Raw genomic sequence first — 25,542 nt, 5'->3', positions numbered from 1 at the left:
AAGGAAAGTGGAGAAAACCTCAACATTTCCCACACAAAGTGGGCCAGTGTTGAGGAAAACACTGAAACGTCACATCTTTGTTATTGTACATTCCTTGCATTGCGGTAGCACCTCGAGGCCTCATTAACGGACCAGGACCTCATTGTGTAGGAGCTGTTCAAAAGGAACAGAAAAAAACAAAAAAAAAACCCCACACTGTCTAAAAGAACTTACAGTCTTGGTAAAGAAGCTGCTGCCACGCAGGGACCCTTTGATTTTATTGCACATATTTCACACAACCCAAGGTTACACTGGTCTTGCCATAAAAGCCAAACGCTGCCAATCCCATGGGAATTCTTCTTAGAAGCTGCAGAATTACTTCCAGTATCAGGGAGCTAAAACAATATAGTGGGAGTGCTGAGAGCCATTGGACCAAACTATAACTGCTGTATATAATGGAAATCACTCACGCGGGAGAAGGGGGTGCCAGCACCTCCAGGAGTCCTACTTCCAGTGCCTATGTCCAGTACAATTATGAAGTAACCTACAAGATCACATCAGCTTCATTGGTTGACTCCATCCCGGGCGTAACTTCACTGATGTTCCCCCAGAAGTAACTATGGCCCTACTGCACCCAGTACCTTTGAAGTCGAGGTTTGGCCCCATCATATTCTTGCAGGTGCTACAGAGGCTTTGATTGATTTCTGCAAGGCTGCTACTTCAATGTTTTGCCATATAACATACCCTGGACCAGATCACCAGCTATTAGGCAACTGGGGTTAGAGCAGATCCATTAACGATTCCAACCAGGACTTTTCTGAACGTGCAGTGAATCGAACTCCTGCAAAAGCAAAGCAGAGACATAAGCGGGACGAGCTTCTGCACCCAGCTTCCCTGGTGTAGATCCTGCTTAATTCCATGGATATCAATTCAATCACTCAGGATTCATGCCTATTAACAGATCTGAGTCTCACCCAGGAGTCTCTGCCTGCATCCAGCTATCAAGTGTCCCAGCTGGCAACTTGAGAGATTCCTCTTTCCTTTGACTTTATTGCTGTGTATTGTAGCGGGCAGTGACAGCAGGGTCAGTAGGCAGGTGCGTGTGTATGGGCTCGTATGCGCCAATGCCCGGCTTGCCCACGAGGCACTGAGCGCTCTTTGCAAGCCACAGAGCCCCGTCACTCCCTTGTGCCTGCACCTGCTCTCACTGAACTGCGATTGGCAGAAGTACGCTGCCCATCACAGTACCAGGCCTTTCGCCTGCATTTTGCAGGTGTTATCTTCTACCCAAATCACAGCCTCAGAAATCAGAATCAGAAATACGCCACCAAGGATTGCTTGGGGAAAAACCCCACAAACATTCGCTTGGATATGACAGTTACATAGGAACCCACAGTTGCTGGCAGGGGGCTGCTCCAGCCCCACGGGGGCCCGCTGTGCACAGGGGCTGCTGTGGCTGGGCTGGAGCTGCAATCAGGATGCCGAAGCAGAACCTGCCTGTGGCTGGTGTGGGAGGGTGCCCCGGACCTGCAATACGGGGCTGCTCCAACTGGGCTGGAGTGGCCTCTCCGAACCCTCCCCCCTTAATTGGTTAACTAGTTAACCAATGAAAAGGGATCTTACAGCCTAGTGGGGATTTATGGAATTCCAGAACAGACCGACCGATTTTACATGCACCAGCTGGCTACATGACAGTCACTGGGCGGATTGGAACTTTTATTTTCAGACCACATTCCTGACGGAACTAACAAATATTCTCTTCAGGCCCTTTTCAAAGAACTGCTGCTAGTCTGGGGTCTTGCTAAAAGGCATTTTGTCCTTTAATTCCCTGGAAGGTCTGTGACCCTTACACCAGCACAGTGGGAAAGCAGGAGCCCGGCTCCTGCTGACCAGACCTTTCACACTGTTTAACTCAGCTTGTGAAATCGGTCACACAGCAGGGAGCTAATCCATCCACTAGTGGGGGAGGAGAAGGCAACGCACAGGGCTGAGGAGCACATCAGTTCAACTGCAGCCTTATTCCCCTCCACCACTGTCTGCGGGTTGTTTTAGATCACACTGTATTTCAGGGCGCTCCAACCCAGGCAAACCTTTGTCAAGAGCGTTAAGGCTGCAAGTGCCTCTCTGGGAATTCAGAGTGTACAAGTCTCCAAGAGTGGCCGAGTTCCAGGCTTTTGTAAGTCAGGAAATGGGGAGGACTCGGGCAAAGCACCGACACTAACCCAGGTGACAAGAGTAACCTTAACTCTGCCCTAGCAGAGACAACACAGGCAAAGTGACAGATGGACTCCAGAGTCCCATTAAAACTGCAGGTTAACCCAGTTCATCTTTTCTGCACAGTGGCTCAGCACAGAGAGACAGCTGTAGGTTGGGGAACTGCCGGGGGGGGGGAGGGCCAGAGGCACTGGGCAGCCATGCAGCCAGCTGGGGAATTTACCAACCTCGGGAATGGATCTTTCCTGCAGGGGAGCACGTTCTGCCTCCCTCCCTTCCCCCATTTGAAACTAGGAGTTTGCGTGGGGGGGACCTCCATGGAGATTCCTTTCCCCCCAGACCCTGCAGTTTTCACAGTGAGGGGGGCAAACGATCCGGCTCTCACTTACATTGGCCTGACAACGTTTAAGTCAGTGATGTCGTGTTGGCATGAAACCGACGTGAGGAAGTCAAGCTCCCGCGAGCCAGTGGGTGTGGAAAACAACTATAAACTTCCAGGCAGAAACAGGGGGGATGGGTAGGGCAGGGGGAAGGGCATGGCAGGAAATGCAACGGACAAGAGGGTGTAAGTTTGAGCAGCCTCCCAGGACATACACATGCACTTTGACTTACATCTTGCACTGGTCCCAACACGCCCGCTCCAATTTCATTCACAGAGGAAGCAGCCACTGCCTCCACCTCGCTCCATGGGAGCTGTACCAAGTTACAGGCATTGTGCACAGCAGTCGCCTGCCAAATCAATGCTAGCTAGGCTGCTTTGTGAGCTGATGCTCTTTGGGCTCTGATCGAGGGGCAGCTTCCCGACAGCAGCGCGGGGGTGCCAGAGCAAGCACTGAGAGCCCACCTTCTATCTTCGGGTTTTTCACTGTGCTCAACTCCACAGGGTCCGAATACCGGACACCAGAATGTGGCACCTACCATTGCATAGAGGTGGCCTTTGCCCTACAATGATATTTTCCATGTGCTTCATTAAAAATCATCCCTATTTCTTCGGCAAGCACATGACTTCATTTTTTTTTTAAAGTGGTCCCCTGAAATTCTAATAGGATGACATTTCTCGCAGTCTGTTCTGGAAATCCATCTGGAACTAAAGCCACAAGCCCCCTCGGATGATAAGGAGACCTGGGGGCTTATTTCCCTTGGCAAACAATGCATCTCTCAGACCTGTTAAATAGCTGAGGACAGTTAATACACGTTTAAGCTAATTAAACACCACAGAGCATATAAGAACATAAGAGCAGACCCACTGGGTCAGACCAAAGGGCCGTCTAGCCCAGTATCCTGGCTGCTGACAGTGGCCAAAGCCAGGAGCCCCAGAGGGAGTGAACAGAACAGAGAATCATCAAGTGAGCCTCTTTCGTCATCCATTTCCTGCCTCTGACAGAGGCTGGGGACACCATCCCTGCCCAACCTGGCTAAAAGCCATTGATGAACCTATCTTCCATGAATTTATCATGCCCATATGATCATTTTTCTTTTGCTCTAAAAAAAGGTGGTATCCCAATATAGATTAACCCGCATGTGGTTCAGCTTGCGCTCCCGTCTGCGTGTGTTTTACTATCGCTAGGGCCCTACTACATTCATAGGCCCTTTTGGTCAATTTCATGGATTTTATATGTAGTACATTTCATAATTTTCAGATATTAAACCTGAAAATTTCACAGTGTTGGATCCGTAGGAGTCCTGACATTGTCACAGAGCGGAGTCACAAACTTATGAGAAGGGATTCTAGTATTGCCACCCTTACTTCTGTGCTGCTGCTGGTGGAGGTGCTGCATCCAGAACTGGGTGGTTGGAGAGCGGTGGCTGCTGACCAGGAACCCAGCTTGGAAGGCAGCGCCACTGCCAGCAGCAGCAAAGAAGCAAGGATGGCATGGTGTGGTATTGCTACCCTTACTTCACATGCCCAGCTCTGAAGGCAGTAAAGAGTGGTAATACTATCACACACACACCCCCACAACTCCCTTTGGGGTTGGAGCCCTGCTTTTGGGAAATGCTAGTCTCCCCCATGAAATCTGCATAGTATAGGATAAAAGTACACAAAAGACCAGTGTACAACTTGTTTTCCAACTATATCCAAGACACTCAGGAACTCCCCCCAAATGTTATTCTCAGGGTCCAACTCCAATTGTGACTCCTTTGGCCTTTCTTCTGATCTTACATCAGGAAGAGTCAATATTATCATCCCCATTTTACAGATGAAGACACTCGAGAGAGGAAAGCGAAGGGATGTTCCCAAGACAGCACAGCAAAGTCAGGAGTAGAACTCAGGCCCTATCAAGCCAAACGCTGTATTCAATCATCCAGACCATAGAGCCGCCACCTCTGAACAACACTGGATGCCAATAGAGTTTCTACCAGTGCTAGCAGCACCAGTTACCAGGCAACAGTAAATTTCTCACAAAAATGAACCTGTACCTTGCGTCTACACAAGCAAACTCACCTGCAGCACATGCCCCTCGATCCCTAAGTCTCATCCCTTAATGCTTCCTGTTTATTTTGCCACAGGCTTTTAAGCATTTCATTTATCGAACTCAGTATGTGTTCACCTACTGCCCTGTCCTTTATTTGGTTAAACCAGGTTAAAGTTGAAAGACAGAAGTACTGTACTTGGAAAGCAGACGCGTGTGTGATACAAAGGCGGGTGTTGTCTCCAAAGACTGGCCAGGAGTCAAAGCAATGAAACGCTAACTATCTTGAAGTGCACTTGCACAGCAGCAATTCTGAAATCATATTTCACGGCAGCAGGAGATAGTCTTCATCGTGTTTCTCCAGATTTAGACAGGGTTGTTCTATTTTTTGCTGCAAGATTATTAAAACCACTTGAACCTGAAGCCGTTCCATTGTGTCCATGCGTTTGCTATTTATTATTATAAGCAAGGGTGTTGGGGCCATTAAAAATAAATTGGAGGGGGTAAAAAGTGAACAAGAAGTACAAGGAAATGGGATGATTGAAAACATGCAGCTCAGCTTCCAGTGCAGAAAATTCCACTTTGGAATAATGCCTTTCCTGTGGCAGGCGGAGAAAAAGACATTTAATTTTATTTTCCAATTAAACTGCCTCCCTCTTTCACCTCTAGGGAATCTAGCATTCCTGTACCATAAAAAAGAATACATCAGTTAGAAATAGAAATACACCCAGACACCCCTATGCAAATACACCTGAAATCTGGGGAAGTTCAGGCCCCTTCTGAATTTTGTGAGACAGACCCACCTCTACAGGTTGAACCTCTCTAGTCTGGCACTCTTGGGACCTGACCGGTGCCAAACCAGCGTATTTGCTGAACCACGGGAGGTCAATGATGTCTAGCAGCATTACCAACACTTCCACTGCTTGCTGGGCTCTTAGAAGACATTTGAGGGGTAAATAAGAGCTAAATAACAGCATAGAACTCTGAAAGCCAGGACTGGTGGCTGTAAAAAACTTTATGGGACCATGGGAAACTTGGCCACACCCATGAGAAGTGGACATCCAGCTAACTAAAATTATGCTGGACCACAGATGTTGCCGGACCAGAGAGGTTCAACCTGTAATAACAAAGGCTTTGGTTCCAATTAAAAGGGGATTGCATGAGCATTCCCGTTCCCAAACTAAACTCAGGCTGACCATAACTGAAATCCATTGACATCTCAGGACCCTCACGATGGCCTGCAGGTAATGAGTTTGGTGGGTCTCAGTACCATTCTCAACAGACATTGTAAAAAGTATCTTCATAGCTGGAATTTACTGAGCTCTTTGTTGGCAGCCTCACCCCAGGAAGGATTCCTCCAGCTCAACGTAGAGGCAGGACAGTAAAGGAGGAAGCTTACACTCCTACAGCCAGTGCTGAACCTTCTCTTGAGAAACAAAAGCCTTGCAATTTCTGGGCATTCATCCAGCATCTATTGCATGGACAGACGTTAATAGGGCAGCATTTATCACAAACATTTACATGCACTCATTTCTCCCTCCCAAAAAAACCACGAGTAAGAGTGATTTCAGTGTCAGGACTTTGAGGTTAGTTGACTTACTGACAAACCCTGAGTAAAAACAAGGTTGTGAAAAATCACACGTCATATTTAAAAGGGTTATTGACACAGCATCTTCACAGCTCTTGAGTAATCAATAGGATTAAAAGGAACCCCAGGAACAAGTTCCAAGACTCTGTTTTCTCTTTCCCTCACAGCAGGAGGCAGCTCCAAAGATGCAGAGAGGCTAATCAGCACAGGGGGATGCAGGATTACAGAGAATGTTTGGGGAATGATTTTGAAGAATGAGGGTCAAAAATTCCTGTATGTGACTGCAATCAATTAGGGAGAATGTAACCGTAGGAGCTACAGAAATGAAACTCTGGCCTGCCTAGCCAGCAGCACATAGGCACTGGGTCAAAAGTGGTTGGGAACGTTCCATATTAGATCACTCCAAATTAGCCAAATCTCAACGATCTGTCATTTTTATACACTTGTATATATCTAAAAATAATAGGCCAGATTTTGATCTTGTATACTAGCATCCCTGGAAGATAAGAGTAATCCCTGATGGATACTGAACATAGAATCTTGCTGACAGATTTTCAACAGCAAAATTAGCAATGGTCTAAAAACATGAGAGTTTAGTATTTGACAATTACATGGAAAGAAACTAGAATTCAACTGTGTGCAATCTTTATAAGCATATTTTATATACTAAAAGTTTAATGCAAGATACTTTGATTAAATTAACTAATTGCTTGCCATTTTATACTTGAAAAGCAATAGAGAATATTCACAGATGGGCTTATCAAAACTAAAATGTTGTCACATTAATGGTCGAATCCTTCTTGCTTTACTCCTAAGAATAGACCCTTTTTCATTATTGGTATTAGAGTTGCCCGACTAGCATCTGGACTCCACTGTGTTCAGTGCTGTACATACACAGAAGAGATAGTCCCTGCCCATAGAAACTTACAATGTACATAAATAAATAAATAAGCAAGATAGACAAAGGGAAGAGAGACAGAGAAATGAAGGACCATGTCCAAGATCACACAGCAGATCAGTGCATAATTAGGTATATAACTGACACCCAGTTCCACTGAACCTAAAAGGAATGAATTTGGTCCAAAGACACTCACTTAGGCCATGTTTCCATTTGTTGGAGGATTGATGCTCTGGTGATCGATCCTCCAGGGTTTGATTTAGTGGGCCTGGTAAAGACCTGCTAAATCGAAAGCTGATGGCACCCCCGTCGACCGCAGTACTCCAGTGTAGATGTGGTCTTAGGTGAGTAAAGTGAGTGAGACTTAAGAGGCAAAAGGCTCTGGATACCCCCTACTGGTGTCAAGTGACAGCACCACAAAGTTACAGGAAAGACATGTTATAATGCAATAATTTTCTATTAGATCCTTGTTGTTCTTCATAATTTTTTATTGTTATTTTTGCTATGCTAAGTGCAGGGCTCAACAAGCCAAGCCACTTGGCAGCTGTTGACATCACTGCAGGGAAACGGGCGTCTGCTGTAGAACCCTCTTTAATCTGGAAGCAATAAGCAAATGAAGGGAATGGGGGGGGGGGGCAGGATTGGTATCTCTGTTCCATTGAGACTTGACACCAACTTTCTTCTGCCATGGAATGCCTAATTCAGTGCTGGGGATTCAATGGGAACAGCCCCAGACATAGAGTTGGTGATGCAATTGGATCTGAGTCTATTTTTTAGTGGTCTCAAGGAAAAACAATCCACATTTAAACTTATAATCTGTCCTATAATCTGGCCTGAGACACACACACATTAAGACCATGTCTCAATTTATCAGATGCTTGATTTCTGGGGTTTGATTTAGCGGGTCTAATAAAGACCCACTAAATCAAAGGCTGAGGGCGCCCTGTAAGCAGCCAGTACTCCTTGTAGTCCTGAAGACTAAGGGAAGTCAAAGGGAGCATTTCTCCTGTCTTCCTCCCGCTGTGGAGATGGCACCAAGCTCAGTTTATCATACATCAACTCCAGCTACGTTATTTATGTATCTGGATATGCATACCTTAAACCGACCTACCCCACTCAGTGTAGACCTGGCTTGAGTGCAGCTGGAGAAGACCGAATCTAGGCAAAAGAAAGAGTCTGTTTCACAAGAATTAATCTAGTCAGAACAGATATGTTTCACCTGTATTTTGCAAATTTTATCCAAGATTAAACTTTGCCATTGTATTCACCCTTTCCGGATGAATTTTCATCACTGTGTCGCATCAGATCAAATGGAGAAATGTAACAGAATGATTCAAAGCACAAAAAAGGGCAAAATTATCCCTATATTCAGTGTTCCCTCTAATTTTCCATCAATTTATAGAATAAATTTTGTTATGTGCACCAAGACATGCACAAATGTGCACCACCTGTAGAAACAAATGCTGCCAGCTGTAGGCACTCTGCCAATCAGCTGGACAGCACTTGAATCTCTCCTGGGCAACTGCCCAAGCACTCATCTTATAGGGAACACTATTTGATCATTTATAACTTCTCTTCACTCCCTGTGTACATTCCCTTCCTCTCAAAAAGCAACAACAATCACACTGAGAGCAATCTCAATATTGTACATTTTTATAGCCTCTTTGGAAACTTAGCCCGCACAGAAAGGAAAGCGATTGAAATAAAAGAGGAAGGATAATTAACATCTGAAGCCCTCTCTCCTGCAGTACATACACCAACGGGAAATGACACCAGACTTGGTACTAGAACCATAGGAATGAGGTGCCTGGACAGGGGTCAGGATCAGAATAGCAGCATGTGAATCAGGACACATGGAGGTGCCTCCTGAGATACTGGTGAGGACTCAAGGTTGGAATCTCAGAAGGCAGCATGGGCTAGGATCATGAAATGCTGGCAATTGCTGAGCAGAGGAAGCTTATACAACAGCTCGCTGCCCTGGGATGGATCTTTCATTTTCCTGATCACTGCATTCACTCACACATTTGAAAAAGATAAAATCTCTGGGCCTGATCCAAAGCTCATTGAAGCCAGTTAGTAATCTCTGACCCAGGCCCTCTGTTAGAGGAGAACAAAGGAAATAATATATATCCAACTCATCTGTGTTCAACACAGACAAAGAAGACTACACAAAATAAACTCACCCTCCTTAACTGCCGGTAGCGCAAAGCTGCTTAAGAGCAATCATTTTCCAATTTTGTGTCAAGCAGATAAAACATACACTGAACAGGACTGGTGTGGAGTGTATTTTATTCCAGTGCTCTAACTGTAACACACTTCCAAATGCCAGCAGGGCAAATTATGAGCAAAAATGAAAGTTGAATAAAAAGTAAGGAAAGCATAGACCAAAATTTGCACCATCCACAGACTTAAGCGAAGTCCTAATTTGTTGTCAGGGCAATTGTGAAGTACAAGCATACAGTACAATCCAACACACATTTTTTTTAAATATATATGTACTCCATCTCAGCTGAAAACATCAGAAAATGTTCTTAGGGAACATTTCAAATCCACAAGTAAACAACCTCCTTGTTTGTAAAGAGAAGTAACTGATTCGAACACTGACATTAGACTACAGTCTCTCTTGGAAAAGTTAGCTTTAAATCCCCTATTTCTTGAACTTTATTTTTTTTAAGTAATTACAGTTTAACAGGAAATGTTCACCCCATGTAAAAATGTCACAAGGCTATCAAACTGATGGATTCAATCTGCAGATCAAGCACAGTCTTTGTAAACAGTATAAAATCTCACAGCAATATGCAAGATTATACCTTCCACCCAAGAAGAGAATAATAAAAGCAGAGACCACTTAATAGAAAAACTAATTGAAGGGACGCCTACCTAAGGGACACATGTTTAATTAATTAAAACCCTCTTTCCTCCCCATTGCACCACACAATGCTACTCAAGACAGTAACATTTGAATGAAGATCTTACCAAGTGAACAGCTGAAACTGGCTTGTTACCAGGGGTTTGTTGTAGCGTTTAGTAAATGAAGTTGTGGACTCAAGTTTCAGTTGCTTTCCAGTTTGGTGACAAGACAGAAGTTTGTCTTTAGTGCTGATATTTCAGATTTCATAGCAACAGAAATGGAAGTGATTGTTGACCCAGAAGGAAAACTACATTTGTTATTTTATTCAAATATTTTTGCTTGTTGAGTCTATCCAAGAGTAAAGCTGTTGGATGCTGATGATATTTTGCAAAGAGCTCTCAAAGAGACACTTTAAACCTAAGACTCTTGTGACTGCTAAGTTTTTTCATCAGGTGAAATGCACCTGACTAAAGGATGTGATTCAAGCACTTTGAGTAGCAGCTTAGTTCAAGACCAATAATCCCCCCAAAATGGGACTATTTGCAGAGCAAGATGCTATTCAGCATAAAGGTAGCAGACTCAAGCCCAGGAAAATGGTCTCATGGACACCTCTCTGTCCTTTTGTGACCGCATCATCAGGGCACTACAGCAATTGTTTATGTGGCAAAGTAAAAGTATACAACATGTTTTAACTCAGTTTAATATGATTCAGCAGTTTAAAATAAGGAAACCAGCACTGTGTTACAGCTCTACACAGCACACCACCGAGAGCTCTATGGACCAGAATTTGGCAGCCACATCTTAGGTTCAGATTAGAAAGCACGTATTCATATTTAGCAGCACCTTAAACTTTACAAGTAGTTAATTCCATGGACGCCAACAGAACTGCTGCTGGCGTAGCACGAGTAAAACTGGAAGTGTTTAAAAACTTCCTGCATCTCATTTAATTTTCACCTTTTTTTGCCAGGTTATTTTATTTTTGATTTCCCTGGAGTGAGAGGGAAAAGAAAGAAGAGGACTGGTCAATTTCACTTTCCATTCTGAGCACACTAGTCCCCATGGTCTGGTTTGGCATCCACATGGCAGAGGAACCCATATGAACGGATTTATTTATTAACACACCCTTCTTCGGGTTGGACTCAATACAAGCTTCCCTTCTAGCAGTTTTTACCCAAAATCTGAATGCTGGGCTTAAAACTAGTCAAAAGGAACTCTGCAAAGGCGCAAAGTTGAAAAGGTTTTTGTTCGGAGGAGGGGAGGGAGAAGGGACACAGGACCTGGGATTGTTTTTTGCTGGGAAGCATGACGACAGCCAGAGAACGAAGGGAGCAGTCTAAGCCTTCTGGCCTAAATTATCTGCTAACACAAATAATCAAATTCCAGGGACCACACTGCTCTGGCGCCACTAAAACAAGGAGGAGGCCTCACCAAGGCTCTACATTAGCAGGTGGCAGCCCAAGTCTGACCCACGCAGGATATTCAAGTGTGATATACAAAATACTGATGCTCTCGGAGGAAGTCAGCATCACTCACAGGATCGTGGGAAGTTTTTAATGGCTTGCTCAAGGCTAGGCCCCTAAAATGTTTACGTTAATACTCACATGTTGAATAGCCACTCACTTGGTCTCATCTGGAAGTTGGTCCAACAGCTGAGAAACATCTGGCAGCTAACCTTAGACAACACAATGTGGTAGCTCAGGGATTTCAAAGGTCTCTTCAGAGGGAATGAAGTTTGGCAAATTTCTTATGGCGATAACTGGCCCACCGTTGTTCCTGACACCCCACTCAAAGCTTCGGTATTATGCTTGCCATGCCGAAGGGCTGGGGGGGTGTAACAGAGGTCTGATTTAGATCACCCATTATGCCTCAGTGATTACAAAATGTTTCCTTAATTTTACATCATGGCTCCTCTAGTCATCCTCCATATTTTGCAGGACTCTTTTTGAAGGATGTGACTGTCTCTTCGAGAAACAAGAGAAAGGCAAAGGAGAGAGAAAAACGCCTTTGCCAGTGTGAAGAGCCGTCACCTCTCCCCAGAAAGTCAGCTCCCGATCACTGTGTGCGTATGATCATGTCTCCAACTTCTCTCCATTAATATAACATCACGCGTCTGTCAGCACTGTGCAAAACAAACAAGAGTCCCTGCAGCCCACTCATTAGCCTAGGTTGCCCATTGCTGTTTTACTGTGCCCTGCCTGCCCACGCCTCCAAGTTCTCTTGCCTTAACTCCCTCCATCTCCTCCAGCCATTCTGCACTTTGTGATTTCTTTGCTGTTCCAAACTTTGGGAATGGAATGAAAATGCAAAGCCAAGAACAGAAGAGGGAGAGGAGCAAGAAGAAAGGAAGATTCGCAGAAGCAGAGAATAAAGGTCTAATCCTGTAAGCTGCTGGGCACTCAGAGCCTGATTCAGCAAAGCACTTGAGCATGCGTACAGATGTGGCCACCTCATCTCAAAAAAGATATCTTGGCACTGGAAAAGGGCAACAAAAATGTTGAGGGGTTTGGAATGGGTCCTATAAGAGGAGAGATTAAAAAGACTGAGACTTTTCAGCTTAGAAAAGAGGAGACTAAAGGACAATATGACAGAGGTCTATAAAATCATGACTGGTATGGAAAAAGTGAATAAGGAGAAGTTATTTACTTGTTCCCATAACATAAGAACTACGGATCATCAAATGAAATGAATAGGCAGCGGGTTTAAAACAAACAAAAGGGAGTTTTTCTTCACACTGTGCACAGTCAACCTGTGGAACTCCTTGCCAGAGGATGTTGTGAAGACTAGGACTTTAACAGGGTTCAAAAAGGGGCTAGATAGATTCATGGAGGTTAGGTCCATCAATGGCTATTAGCCAGGATGGGTTGGAATGGTGTCCTTAGCCTCTGTTTGTCTGGAAATGGATGACAGGAGAGGGAACATGTAATGATTACCTGTTGTGTTTCCTCCCTCCAGGGCATCTGGCACTGGCCACTGTCAGCAGACAGCATCCTGGGCTAGATGGACCTTTCGTCTGACCCACTGTGGCCATTCTTATGTGCCTACATTTACGATTTCACTAGGCCTCTTCACAGGCTTCAGGTTGAGCACATGCTTTAATACTTTGCTGGAGCAAGCCCAGAGAGCAAAGAGGGATGAATTAAATTACCTGTACATGAGCCTGCTGAAAGGTAACTTCTCATTGTTAAAGGTCAGCCCCACCAAATCTCAATACAATAGGACAGTACGTCCCACTGGCCTGAGAGAGAACTCTGCTAAGTAGTCAGAAGAGCCTTGCTTAAAAAAATAGTTTCGTATTGGAAAAGAGCCCCGATTGAAGTCTCTTGTCCCTCACTCGACTCAAGGTAGCTCAACTTGAAAGCAGGGGCAGGCATTGCTGTGGCTGTGCACTGAATTACAGCATCCATGTTAGCAGGTGCACTGGTGAGCACGGTGGCATATTTACGGCGGGTGTTTGCACCATTGCCTCTTGAAGAAGAAACACAGCCTCATGGCTAAAGCTCAAGTGAGCCAAGTTCCATCCCCAGGTAAACTAGACTTCCTGTGTGAGCGTAGGCAAGTCACTAAGGGATTTTCAAAAATTACTCCAGTGCCATTGACTCCCAAGTTATTCAGGCAGCCTGGAAAATCCCACCCCCATTCCCTCAGCTCCTGTTAAATGCCGAGTAAGAACTCTCTTACTCCTACTGTGTGAGCCTGCCTATTGCTGCTACAATGAGGTCCTCGGGCAGGGGTGGGGAACCTAAGGCCCAGGGGCCAGATCTGGCCCATGGCTTGCCTGGACCCGACCCCCAAAGCTCCTGCACCCTCCCTCCCACCCAGACCCCACACTCCAAGCCCACATCTCGGCAGCCCTCTCTCACACTGAACCCCTCATTTTTTCATCTCACCCCAAGGCCTAGGGTGGACGACAAAATCTACTAGCCCAGGACCCCCAGGCAGCGGTGTGCAAAATGAATGTGGGGCGTGTCTTTCTGCTTCTCTCTTGGAGGCCACATCAGTGTGGTTTTTGGTTTTGGTTTACTTCTCATTTTTGTGTGGCCCCCGACTGATTTTTCTGTGGGTCAGCAGCCTCTGGCCCAAAAAAGGTTCCCCACCCCTATCCTAGAGCCTTTAGGTGCCTCTCTAATACAGACAATAGCTTCTGACCAGCACACTCTTGGAAACAGCTGATCAGTTTCTCCCATCTTTATCACATTTGCTGCTACAGGGGGAAAAGCATGGTTAGTAAAGACATGGCTCACGGAAATGCTGTGGATTGAACCCTTGACCGTCACGGTCACTGTTCTATTCTCTAGCACCTCTACTACTGCCTGCCTGGGTGCCCTTGGTAAAGTTATGGGCACAACACTCATGGGCATACATGATAAAGGGCAACACATTTCAGCTGATCCTCAACTCTTCAGCAAGTCAGTAACGAGGTCTTGCTTACAACTCAGAATTGCCTGGCTGTTGGGCCTGTGCTCTATGCAATAGACAGCTATGCCTGACTTGGCTGGCTCACAAAGCTTGTTCCTCTTTCAAGCCTCACACCCCAAATGGGCACTATGTGGACCCTGAGCCCAGGGAGCTCTGTGCAGGCAGAAAAGTCTGCTGGTCCAATGCTCATTGCACAATCCAGCTCTCCAAAGTAGGAACTTTGTCCTTTTGTTTGTTTGTGGAGTGCTATTATGTTAATAGACTTCTAAGTATGACAATGGTAATTATGCAATCTAATAAGTAATGTGCTATTATGCAATTCCTCAACACAGAAACAAATACAGACTGCCAGTTCTCTGGCTATGCATATTTCAATAATTGACTTTAAATTTATTAACAGCAGATCAGAGATTGCCACATTTTTATAAACAATATATCCATAAACTTCCCCCAAATAAGCATAAACAGGCCATTTCCCCCTCCCTCCCATTTTTAAATACAAATGAAACAAAACCCCAAACCCGTGTTTTTTAAATTCTATTGGGTTGTTGTTTTTTAAAATATTATTTAACTCAGATCACTTTAATACTGAAGCTTTGTTCTAGTGCACAAGAAATCAGAAAGTGAAAGTAAATAATAAATGTCATTATACAAGGTGAGAGAAATGGATAAAACAGTCACCTAAAAATATCAAATTAACATTTTTAATTAGCATGTCTTCTCTGAAGCAAAACTGTGTTAATTTAAAACTGTGCCTAGTTTTTTTTTAAAATCACTTGCTAGTGATAAACAAAATATACCTAAAAAGCTACAGCAGTAGTAAGAGAGATAGAAAAAAAATGACAAATAAATCCCATGGCTTTGCTTTATTACAAAGAGGAAGATGACCATTTTCATTCATAAAAATGTCATTGGAGCACTGATTTGTACCTTAGCAAAATGTCAAGCTACAATGCCACATAAACTGTCCACTTCAGGACAGTGTGGAAGCAATCATGCTGAACAAGCTGTTAATGTTTTAAATCAAGACAAGAAATACAGGGGATGTGGCTTCACAGAGATTTAGTATTTCAACAGCAACTGCATCTTGCTCAGAGAAAAGTGACGTAAAGCTAGCTGGCTCCCTCTACTGTCGGAATGCTATTTAAGTACTGTAACTGATAAAAACTTAAAAAACAACAAATAGTCTAGTAGCACCATAAAGACTAACAAAACACATAGAGGATATCATGAGCATTCGTGGGCACAGCCCACTTTTTGAGATGACAGGAGCGTTACAGACTAACTCGGCTACCTCTCTGAAGACGAATAACTAAGGGTAGTCTCCCAAATACACAGCGTGAGTGGCCATGAAAAGAGGCATTTCAGAGCCCAAGTCTACAGACAAGTTTTCAGGGCTCACAGTTCAGGTCTAAGAACTGCTGCATAGAGGTTGCAGATCAGGCAAAAACTTGGCCTCTGAAGCCCACTCTTGTCCCCAGGTTTCAGAGCTTCGGTGTTGGTGCCTACCTTGCTGTTTTTAGCGCCATAGCACGAGCCCGAGTCTGTAGACCTGGGCTATGAAACTCTCTGGTTTGGGTTTTAAAGCACAGTGTGGGCACAAATAGAACAGTGCCTTCTCTGGCTGCTCACAGTGGAAGTGGGAGAGTTCTTGGGAGGGTTGTACTTGGGGAAAGTGACTATAGAGACAACATATAGAACGTTTCGCTGTGAAGTGCAGCTCAGAATTAAAGCAGTCTAGTGAAGAACTTTTAGGGTCATCCCCATCACTCCTGCAGGCTGCTTCCACTGATTGCAGTCAAAGATGCAGGCATGTGTAGTTCCTCCTGTTCCCTAGCCCAGTAGAAGGTTATTCAGCATAAGGGAAGCCTTGTGACTTTTTACACAACTTTGGGAGACTGAGGCTCCTTTGTGTGCTCTGTGTTGTGTGTCAGTATGTGTGTACCTCAGACCAGACCCACCCAGACAAATCACCTGGAACAGGCTTTATTCTGTATAGTTCAGCCTCCTCTCTGCCTGCAGCCTACAGGCTCCCAGCTCAGTCCCTGCTGAGAACCTGCTGGGGGGTAGAGGGCACATCCTGATAGGAACCAGGATGTTCTCCCGGCACTCTGTAGTCCACAACTTGTTCCCAGGGCTGTTCCTGAAACACACTGGACCTTGGGCTCCACATTCATGACAAGTCATGGCCAACAGGGCTAAGTTTTTCTGATTTGCAACCAATACTTGTTCTTATTCCACCCCTTCTCTCTTTAGGGCTTTCATTTAAATAGGACACATGTTTCAGGACACATCAATTGCCAGAAAAGGGCAAGCAAAAACCCCACACCACTTCCCTCCAATGTGCAGGACCAGTCAAAAAAGCAAACAAAAATGTTCAGAATCATTAAAAAAGGGATAGAGAATAAAACAGACTATTTTATTGCCTCTATATAAATCCATGGTACACCCACATCTTGAATACCGTGTACAGAAATGGTTGCCTCGTCTCAAAAAAGGTATCTTGGCATTGGAAACATTTCAGAAAAGGGCAACAAAACTTATTAGGGATATAGAAAGACTGCCATATGACAGAGGGGAGGTGGGCGGGATTTAGAATGGACATCACCAACACATCTCGAAGAGCAACAGTTATGAAAGGTAAGTAACCGTCTTTTCTTCTTCAAGTGATTGCTCATGTGTCTTCCAGTACGTGACTTACCAGCAGTCCCTGTTGAGGAGTTGGAAGTCATCTCGTGGCTGAAACAAGGACCGCCCTACTGAACTCTGTGTCGTGGCATAATGCAACATGAAGGTTTGCCCAAGTGACCATGCCAACACCCTGCAGATGTCCTGGGTCAGAAAATTCTCAAGGAAAGTGTCTGAAGAGGCTTGAGCTCTGGTGGAGTGGGTGGTCAGTGGAGGGGGAGGCACATTTGCTAAGTCGTAACACGTCCTGAGATAGGATGTGGTCCAATGGGAGAGTCTCTAAGAGGAGCTAGGGAACCTCTCAGCCAGTGCAATAAAGAGCTGTGGTGACTTTCTAAGTGGTGTGGACCTGTCAATATGAAACGCGAAAGCACACCGAACGTCCAAGGAATGCAATACCCAGTCTCTATCAGAAGCATAAGGCTTTGGGTAGAAGACAGGCAGGAATATAGTCTGGTTGACATGAAAAGGGGAGACCACTTTAGGGAGAAAAGCCAGGTGAGGCTGAAACTGTATTTTATCCTTAAAAAAAAGACAGTACGGGGGTTTCTGAGATGAGGGTCTGGAGCTCAGACACCCTACTGGCAGATGTTATAGCCACCAAAATGGCTACCTTCCATGATAGGTAGGACGGCACGCAGGTGGCCAAAGGTTCAAGGGGGGGGGGGGGGGGGGAGTCCCATGAGTTTGGAGAGCACAAGGTTGAGATCCCACTGGGGAAGGGGCTGCCTGCCCTGGAAGTACAGCCTGTCAAGCCCTTTGAGAAAATGGGTAACTATAGAGTCCATAAACACCGTTCTACATTGACACCCCCCTCCCTTGCATGGAAGGCACAAATGGCCACCAGGTGCACCTCTATGGAGGAGAGCGATAGCCCTTGCTGTTTTAAGTTCATGAGGTAGTCCAAGATGATAGAGGTGGGAGACCGTGTGGCCCTGGTCCCCTTTTGCTGGCACCACAAGAAAAAGTGTTTCCACTTGGCCAAATAGATGGCTTTGGTTGGTGGCTTCCTACTTCCTAAGAGGACCTCCCTCACCGAACTGGAGCAGGACAGCTTTGTGGGGTTTAACCACAAAACATCCATGCTGTGAGGTGGAGGGACTCTAGAATGGGGTGAGAGAGCCCGCCGTGGTCCTGAGTGATGAAATCTCTGCCCAGGGGAAGGGTTATGGGAATGGCCCTGGACAGACTCAATAGCAGGGTGAACCAATGTTGCCTGGGCCACGCTGGAGCTATGAAGATGCCCAGGGCAAGGGATGTAAAATCCTGTTTAATGGGTTAACTGGGTAAACATATTTAACGAATTAAAGGTTGGGCGAGCAGACTGAAGTATCCCCCCCATCTCCACGGACAAGGGTTGGTCTGGCTGGAGCAGTCTCTGCTTGTGGTGGGCCTTGCAGGGCTGCAGCAGCCCTCTGGTAAGCCTGACTCATTAAGGATGAGGCTTACCAGTTAACCGGTTAACCATTCACATCCCTAACCGAGGCCTTGTCCTTCTTGATTGTGAGGAGGGGCCAGTGCACGAGTGGAAATGGGGGAAAGGCATAACACTGCCGGTTCAACCACAATAGGTGAAAGGCATCAGTCAGGCAACTGGGGCTGCTGCCCAGGAAGGAACTCAACAGAGGACACTTGTGGTTGGCCCTTGTCACAAACAAGCCAATAGGGGAACCCCCCCAACACACACCTTTGGAAAAAGGGGAACAATGTCCGCTCGGAGAGACCACTCGTGGTTGGAAAACAAGAAGCTGAGTTGCACCACCAGCTCACTGCAAGCCCCCCAGAAGGAATGAGGCTGGTAGAGGGTGATGTCACTGGTGATACAGAACTCCAAGGCTACGTCTACCTTGGCATGATCTTGCACAAGAACTCTTTTGCGGAAGAGTTCTTGTGCAAAAACTCTTCCAGAAGAGAGCGTCTACACTGCCATATGCTTTTGCGCAAGAGAAGTGCTTTTGCGCAAGAGCATCCTTGCCAGTGTAGACGCTCTCTTGCGCAAGAAACTCTGATGGCCATTTTAACCATAGGGCTTTCTTGAGCAAGAAATTCATGTTGCCTGTCTACACTGGCCTCTTGCGCAAGAACAGTTGAGCAAGAGGGCTTCTTCCTGAGCGGGAGCATCATAGTTCTTGCACAAGAAGTACTGATTTCATATATTAGAATGTCAGTGTTCTTGCACAAGAACTAGCGGCCAGTGTAGACAGGCAGCAAGTTTTGGTGCAAAAGCAAGCGCTTTTGCGCAAGATCGCACCAATGTAAACACAGCCCCAAATTATTAGGGCTTCCTAGCACAGGGGAGAGGCAGGGGTCCCACCCTGCTTGTTCATAGTTCAAGTGTTGTCCTTGAACACTTCTATGTATGTGCCCCATAGGTACTCCCAAAAGACCTGGCAAGTCAGGCAAATATCCCTCACTACCCTTATATTTATGAGGGTCCAGCTCGTCCTGGGACCACAGGCCCTAGTTAGTGGCCCCGGCTGGGCATCCCACCCTGGAGCAGATGCATCTGTCACCAGGGACTGAGAGGGGTCCAACTTGCAGAAGGGCATCCCTCTGGAACACTACCTGGGGCTGAATCTACCACCCACGTCTGCCGGACGTGGGAGAGAGGGCAGGACTAACACTTGTCCAGCGGCTTCTTGCCCAGTTAGTAAATCACAAACCTTAGAAGTCTTCTGTGGAAGGGCATAATGGATAGGTTGAAATATGCATCCTTCATGTCGAGGGCGACATACCAGTCCCCTGGATCTAGGAACCGAATGGTGGTGTCCAGGGACATCATGTGGAAATGTGATTTCCTGATATATGCATTGTGATTTCGCACATCCAATGTAGGTCTGAGGCCTCCCTTGGTCTTTGGGATAAGGAAATAACAGAAGTAGAATGTAGAAGGGTACATCAACTCAACTGAGGGGACAGGACATTTGCCTGGGGAGTGCAGGGTGCTGGGCTCTAGTCCCAACCCAGGGGAGCGCACAGACAGAACTGGAGCGGGCTGCCACAGGGATAAGGCGGGATAAGGAACACCCAGAAGTTAGGGAGGTGGGGTGGGGTGTGGCTTAGGAGATAGAGCATTTGCCTTGGGCGCGCAGGGTGCTGGGCTGTAGGGACCTTCTGGGGGACCTGAACTTCTGAGGGATCTCTTCTATCACCCCCAGAGCTAGGAGTGATTACACCTCCTGCTCGAGGAGCTGCTTATTAGAGGGGTCCCTGAAGGGGGACTGGTGGGACAGTGGGAACAAGGGAAGAGTGGAACTGGATAGAATATCCCTACTCCACCATACCTAGGACCCAGTGGTCTGAAGTAATATGGGACCAAGCACAGCAGAAGTGAGACAGATTGTTCCCAAATAGGCAGGGGAAGTGGGAGGGGGAGGGAGAGATCTGGAATGGGTATTGGTACGAGGTCTCCAAGAACATCCTCAAAAAGTGAGCTTGGGTCCTTGCCCCCACCCCAAAGAGGGCTTGTGTTGGTGTCACCTACTGGACCTACCCTACTGGCTTCTTGGTATTGAGGGGCAGTGTAGAAGCAGGAGGGAGACTGCAGCTTGAAAAGCTTCTGCTGTGGAGTAGGGGTGTGCTCGAGTGCCACTCTGGTGTCCTTCAGACTGTGCAGATGCAAGTCTGTAGCTTCTGCCAACAAGCCTGCGTAGTCAAAAGGCAAGTCCTGGATGGTGGTCTGCGCCTCAGCTGGAATTCCTGACACCCTGTAAACACACCGAACGCCTGATGGTGATGGCCGTGGCCATAGTACAGGCAGCCAAATCGTCTGAGTCCAGGGCTGCTGCTTGTGCTATACAGGAGACCACCCTGCTCTTGAGGATGGCAGCAAATTCAGCACAAGAGTTTTGTGGTAGCAGTTCCTTCAATTTATCTAGGGTGCACCACAAATTATAGGCATATCTACTAAGGACCACCTGCTGGTTAGCCACCTGTTGTTGCAAGACCCTTGGTGGCATATACCTTTTGCCCAAAGACGTCCAATTTTTGGGGCTCCATGGCTTTGGGAGCAAGCCCCGGCCGACTTTAGTGTTCTTCGTCATTGGCCACATTGACCACCAAATATCCAACTGCAGCCACATAAAGAGAGGCTCGTATCCCTCTTGGGGGACAAATCTATCACTGCTCAAACCCCTTGGCCATGGGTGAGATGGAGACTGGCCTCTGCCACAGCACTCTTGTAGTGGTGCTAATGGATTTAATGAGGGGTGCACCGCCCTGGAAGGCTCCTTTGCCATTAGGATATCTACCATAAGATCTAAATCCTCCACCATTTCCTCTGTCTGCAGTTGCAGATTTTGTGCCACCCCGCGTAGTAGGTCCTGGTAAGCCCTGCGGTCCATGGCAGGGAGGGAGGTGGAGGTGGTACTGACCACCGCCTCATCCAGTGAGGAAGAGGAAGCCATTGGGACTGGAGCCTCCGCATCCCCCACCTGGCCGGGAGAGAGGGGAGCAGTGATGTGACCACCCGTGGGGACAAGGGAGGGAGGGGGCCCGACTGAGGACCTTGCTGCATCTGTGCAGACAGCGGAGGTGGCCGTTCTTCCTTCACTCCCGTGGGAGCCAGCACAGCTGTGGCTGAGGGAGGGCCCCTGGGCACTGACACCACTGAAGTCAGCGTCGACTCTGGTGGTAGGCCCATGGAGTCCAGAAGGGCCAGTTTACAGGTCCCTGCCATTGGGGAGACCAGGATTGCTGCACAAACAGTATCAACAGAGAAGATTCCAACAACTCCTCCCCCAACTGAGATGAATATTCAGTGCCCGTCCAGGGGATGCCGAACCCAACAGTGCTGGGGTGTGGTACCGAAAAGAGAGAGTCTCTTGTCAACGTGGTCAGTTTGCCCCAGTATTGTCAGAGCAGCGCCGCTACTGGTATTGTTGGTGCTGGAGTTGACTCGAGGAGTCTCTGTGCCAGTGATATATCAATACTACAGTGGCTGGTGTGCCAGCTAACGGTGCTGTGTCTGACAGTGCAGGGGGCAACAGTCCTGTCATTAACACTTCTATTGGCACCTGGGGTGCCACCTGGCCCTGGTGCCGGTGACAGGCCCATCTGGCATTACACCCTGTGCTGTGGCACAGGAACGTTCTGGTGGCAGCAACGAATAGGCCATCAGCTCAATGAGATCTCTAGGGGCCTCAGAGATCTCCAGCATGGATGGAAGGCCAATGTCCTCTTCCAGCCAGTCCCCACCCAGGGAAATCATGACTAATGTTGGGGACGGCTCTGTTGCCACGAGCCACAATACTGCCTCCAATAAGAGGATGTTGAGCAGAAACTGCTACAAATTGGGCACTTGTCTGTTTGGTGTTCCTCACCCAGACACTTAAGGCAGTCAGCATGAGGGTCATACTTGGGCACAAGTTTTCCACAGCTCTCGCAGCCTTTTAACCCTCAGAGCTTGGGCTAAAATACGGGGGAAGACCCCATCACAAAACTATGTACAACAACAAACTACTAGACACTAACTAAGAACTACAACACTAGGGTAACAGACACTTGCAAGAGACCAAAGCGGTTCCAGCGACCATCACGAGCAGTAAAAAGGGACTGAGAGGGTGAGAGGCTAGCTCTGCCTTATATGCATGGCCACAGAGACGTCACACCCAGGGGCTCCATGCAGATCCTACAAATACCACTAGGGTTAAAGCTTTCTAGAGATTGTGCGCACATGCACATGCACTGGAATACACATAAGCAATCATTCGAACACATACTTCTTTATACAATGCACAGAAAACATGTGGAACTCTTTACCAGAGGATGTTGTGAAGTCCCAGACATAACAGGATTCAAAAAAAGAGCTAGATAAATTCGTAGAGGACAGGACCATCAATGGCTATTAGCCAGGATGGGCAAGAATGGTGTCCCTAGCCTCTGTTTGCCAGAAGCTGGGAATGGGCAACATGGATGGATGATTTGATGATGATCTGTTCTGTTCACTCCCTCTGAAGCACCTGGCATTGGGCACTGTCAGAAGATAGGAGACACTGAGCTAGATGGGCCTTTGGTCTGACCCAGTAGAGATGATTTTATGGTCTCTTCCAGCTTTTAATACCTGCGCTCATGGCTATCAGATATCTATACTAGGCTTGCTGTCTGGCAGCAGGCAATGGACTGGTGGGTCTGCTCCATTAGGGCAATTTATACATCATCTGCAGTGGCTGCACATATCATAGAATACTAAGACTGGAAGGGACCTCAAGTGGTCATCGAGTCCAGTCCCCTGCCCCCATGGCAGTACCAGATACTGTCTAGACCATCCCTGATAGATATTTATCTAACCTACTCTTAAATATCTCCAGAGATGGGGATTCCACAACCTCCCTGGGCAATTTATTCCAGTGTTTAATTACCCTGACAGTTAGGAACTTTTTCCTAATGTCCAACCTAAATCTCCCTTGCTGCAGTTTAAGCCCATTGTTTCTTGTTCTATCCTCAGAGGCCAAGATGAACAAGTTTTCTCCCCTCCTCCTTATGACACCCTTCTAGAGATCTGAAAACTGCTATCATGTCCCCCCTTTGTCTTCTCTTTTCTAAACTAAACAGACCCAATTCTTTCAGCCTTCCTTCATAGGTCATGTTCTCTAGACCTTTAATCATTCTTGTTGCTCTTCTCTGGACCCTCTCCAATTTCTCCACATCTTTCTTGAAATGCAGAGTCCAGAACTGGACACAATACTCCAACTGAGGCTTAACCAGCATAGAGTAGAGCAGAAGAATGACTTCTCGTGTCTTGCTCACAACACACCTGTTAATGCATCTCAGAATCATGTTTGCTTTTTTTGCAACAGCATCACACTGCTGACTCATATTCAGCTTGTGGTCCACTATAACCCCTAGATCCCTTTCTGCCGTACTCCTGCCTAGACAGTCGCTTCCCATTCTGTATGTGTGAAATTGATTGTTCCTTCCTAAGTGGAGCACTTTACATTAAACTTCATCCTGTTTACCTCAGACCATTTCTCCAAGTTGTCCAGATCATTTTGAATTATGATCCTATCCTCCAGAGCAGTCGCAACCCCTCCCAGCTTGGTATCATCTGCAAACTTGATAAGCGTACTTTCTATGCCAATATCTAAATCGTTGATGAAGATATTGAACAGAGCCGGTCCCAAAACAGACCCCTGCAGAACCCCACTTGTGATACCTTTCCAGCAGGATTGTGAACCATTAATAACTACTCTCTGAGTACAGTTAACCAGCCACTTATGCACCCACCTTACAGTAGCCCTATCTAAGTTGTATTTGCCTAGTTTATTGATAAGAATATCATGCGAGATCGTATCAAACGCCTTACTCTCTAGTATCAGTGATCTGGGTTCAGGACATCTGACTTAGGCTGGACTAGTGTTCTGTTGGCATGTCTCAGAAGAAGTCAAGTACTCACAATGATGGTTTTAAATACACATTAAATCCTTTCCACAGCAACTCTTTGTATCCACGATAGTATCATTTAAGTAAGGCTGTTACTAGCATAGTTTCAAGATTAGGGAAGCCTCTATCATTACATTTTACCAGTTGTCAGAGGAGTTTTGGGATCTGAAAATCTGATTACTGAAGGAACAAAGATCATCAATTAAGTTTTGTCCATGTTATATGGGATATTGTTCCGGCAATCTGAAAACACAGTACTGGTCTCAAAAAATATATTATCAGCCATCCTTCTATTACCCATTAAAAAACCATTTTAGGATACCAAGGTCTTTGAAATAAACAATACAAGTTGATGTTGCACTAATCCCAATAGTGTTTTCACTTCTGCTTTACCATGTCGTGACTATTTCTAACCAAAACATATCAGTGGGTTGCATATATGAACATAATTCCTTTCTCTGCCCCCCTCCTCCAAGACTCAAAAGTAGATACTCAAACAATATCTAATGTTTTCCCATTTGAAGAAGGGTCTCTCCAGAGCCAGACATTCCAAACCCCAGATAAGAACAGCATCTATGAAATTCTGACCAGAAATCCAGCTTTTCTTCCATTACAGAAAGCAAGACGAAATCTTCTGATGGGAATGAATCTAACTGACTTTCCAGCTTTGATTTCCCCTCACTTTTTCCTCCTTCTGTGGCTGCACAGAGAGCAGAGTAGAGGAGGTTGCAGTATCTGGACTTCATTCCCTCAGAGGGACTGCAGCAAATAAGTTCGTTGTGGTAGGCACCAGGACAGCAGTTTTCTGTCTGAAGAAACTTCTATTTCAGCACAGGAAGGATACTCCAATTATTCTGGATATGGCTTTAACCTATTCCATTACACTGATGTGATTCATGTAAAATCCTTCTTTACAATGTACTCTGAAGTTGACAGCAGCACACCTGAATCAGGACTGTTGTTTCTTTCCCCACATAATGTTAAGATATATGCAAAAAAAAAATCACATTTTATTTTCTAATCAGATCACCACATGATCTATAACAAGATAGTCTCAAACATTTCAAGATTTCCTTAAGTGAGTAAAATTCTAAACATAAATACCAATAAAGCCATG

General features: G+C 46.1%; 1 long non-coding RNA gene across 1 annotated transcript; it reads right to left on the bottom strand.

Moving 5' to 3' along the window:
• Positions 1–240: 240 nt before the first annotated feature.
• LOC142818851 (uncharacterized) lies at positions 241–13,795 on the bottom strand. Its single transcript, XR_012896525.1, has 2 exons — positions 8,187–13,795; positions 241–820 (listed from the first exon to the last, which is right to left on the bottom strand). It is a non-coding gene; the product is annotated as an uncharacterized LOC142818851 (long non-coding RNA).
• Positions 13,796–25,542: the final 11,747 nt, after the last annotated feature.

Source organism: Pelodiscus sinensis, chromosome 18, assembly GCF_049634645.1.
Source record: "Pelodiscus sinensis isolate JC-2024 chromosome 18, ASM4963464v1, whole genome shotgun sequence".
NCBI lineage: Eukaryota > Metazoa > Chordata > Testudines > Trionychidae > Pelodiscus > Pelodiscus sinensis.
Note: the sequence above shows the minus strand (reverse complement) of the source record. Positions and strands in the feature narration are given on the sequence as shown.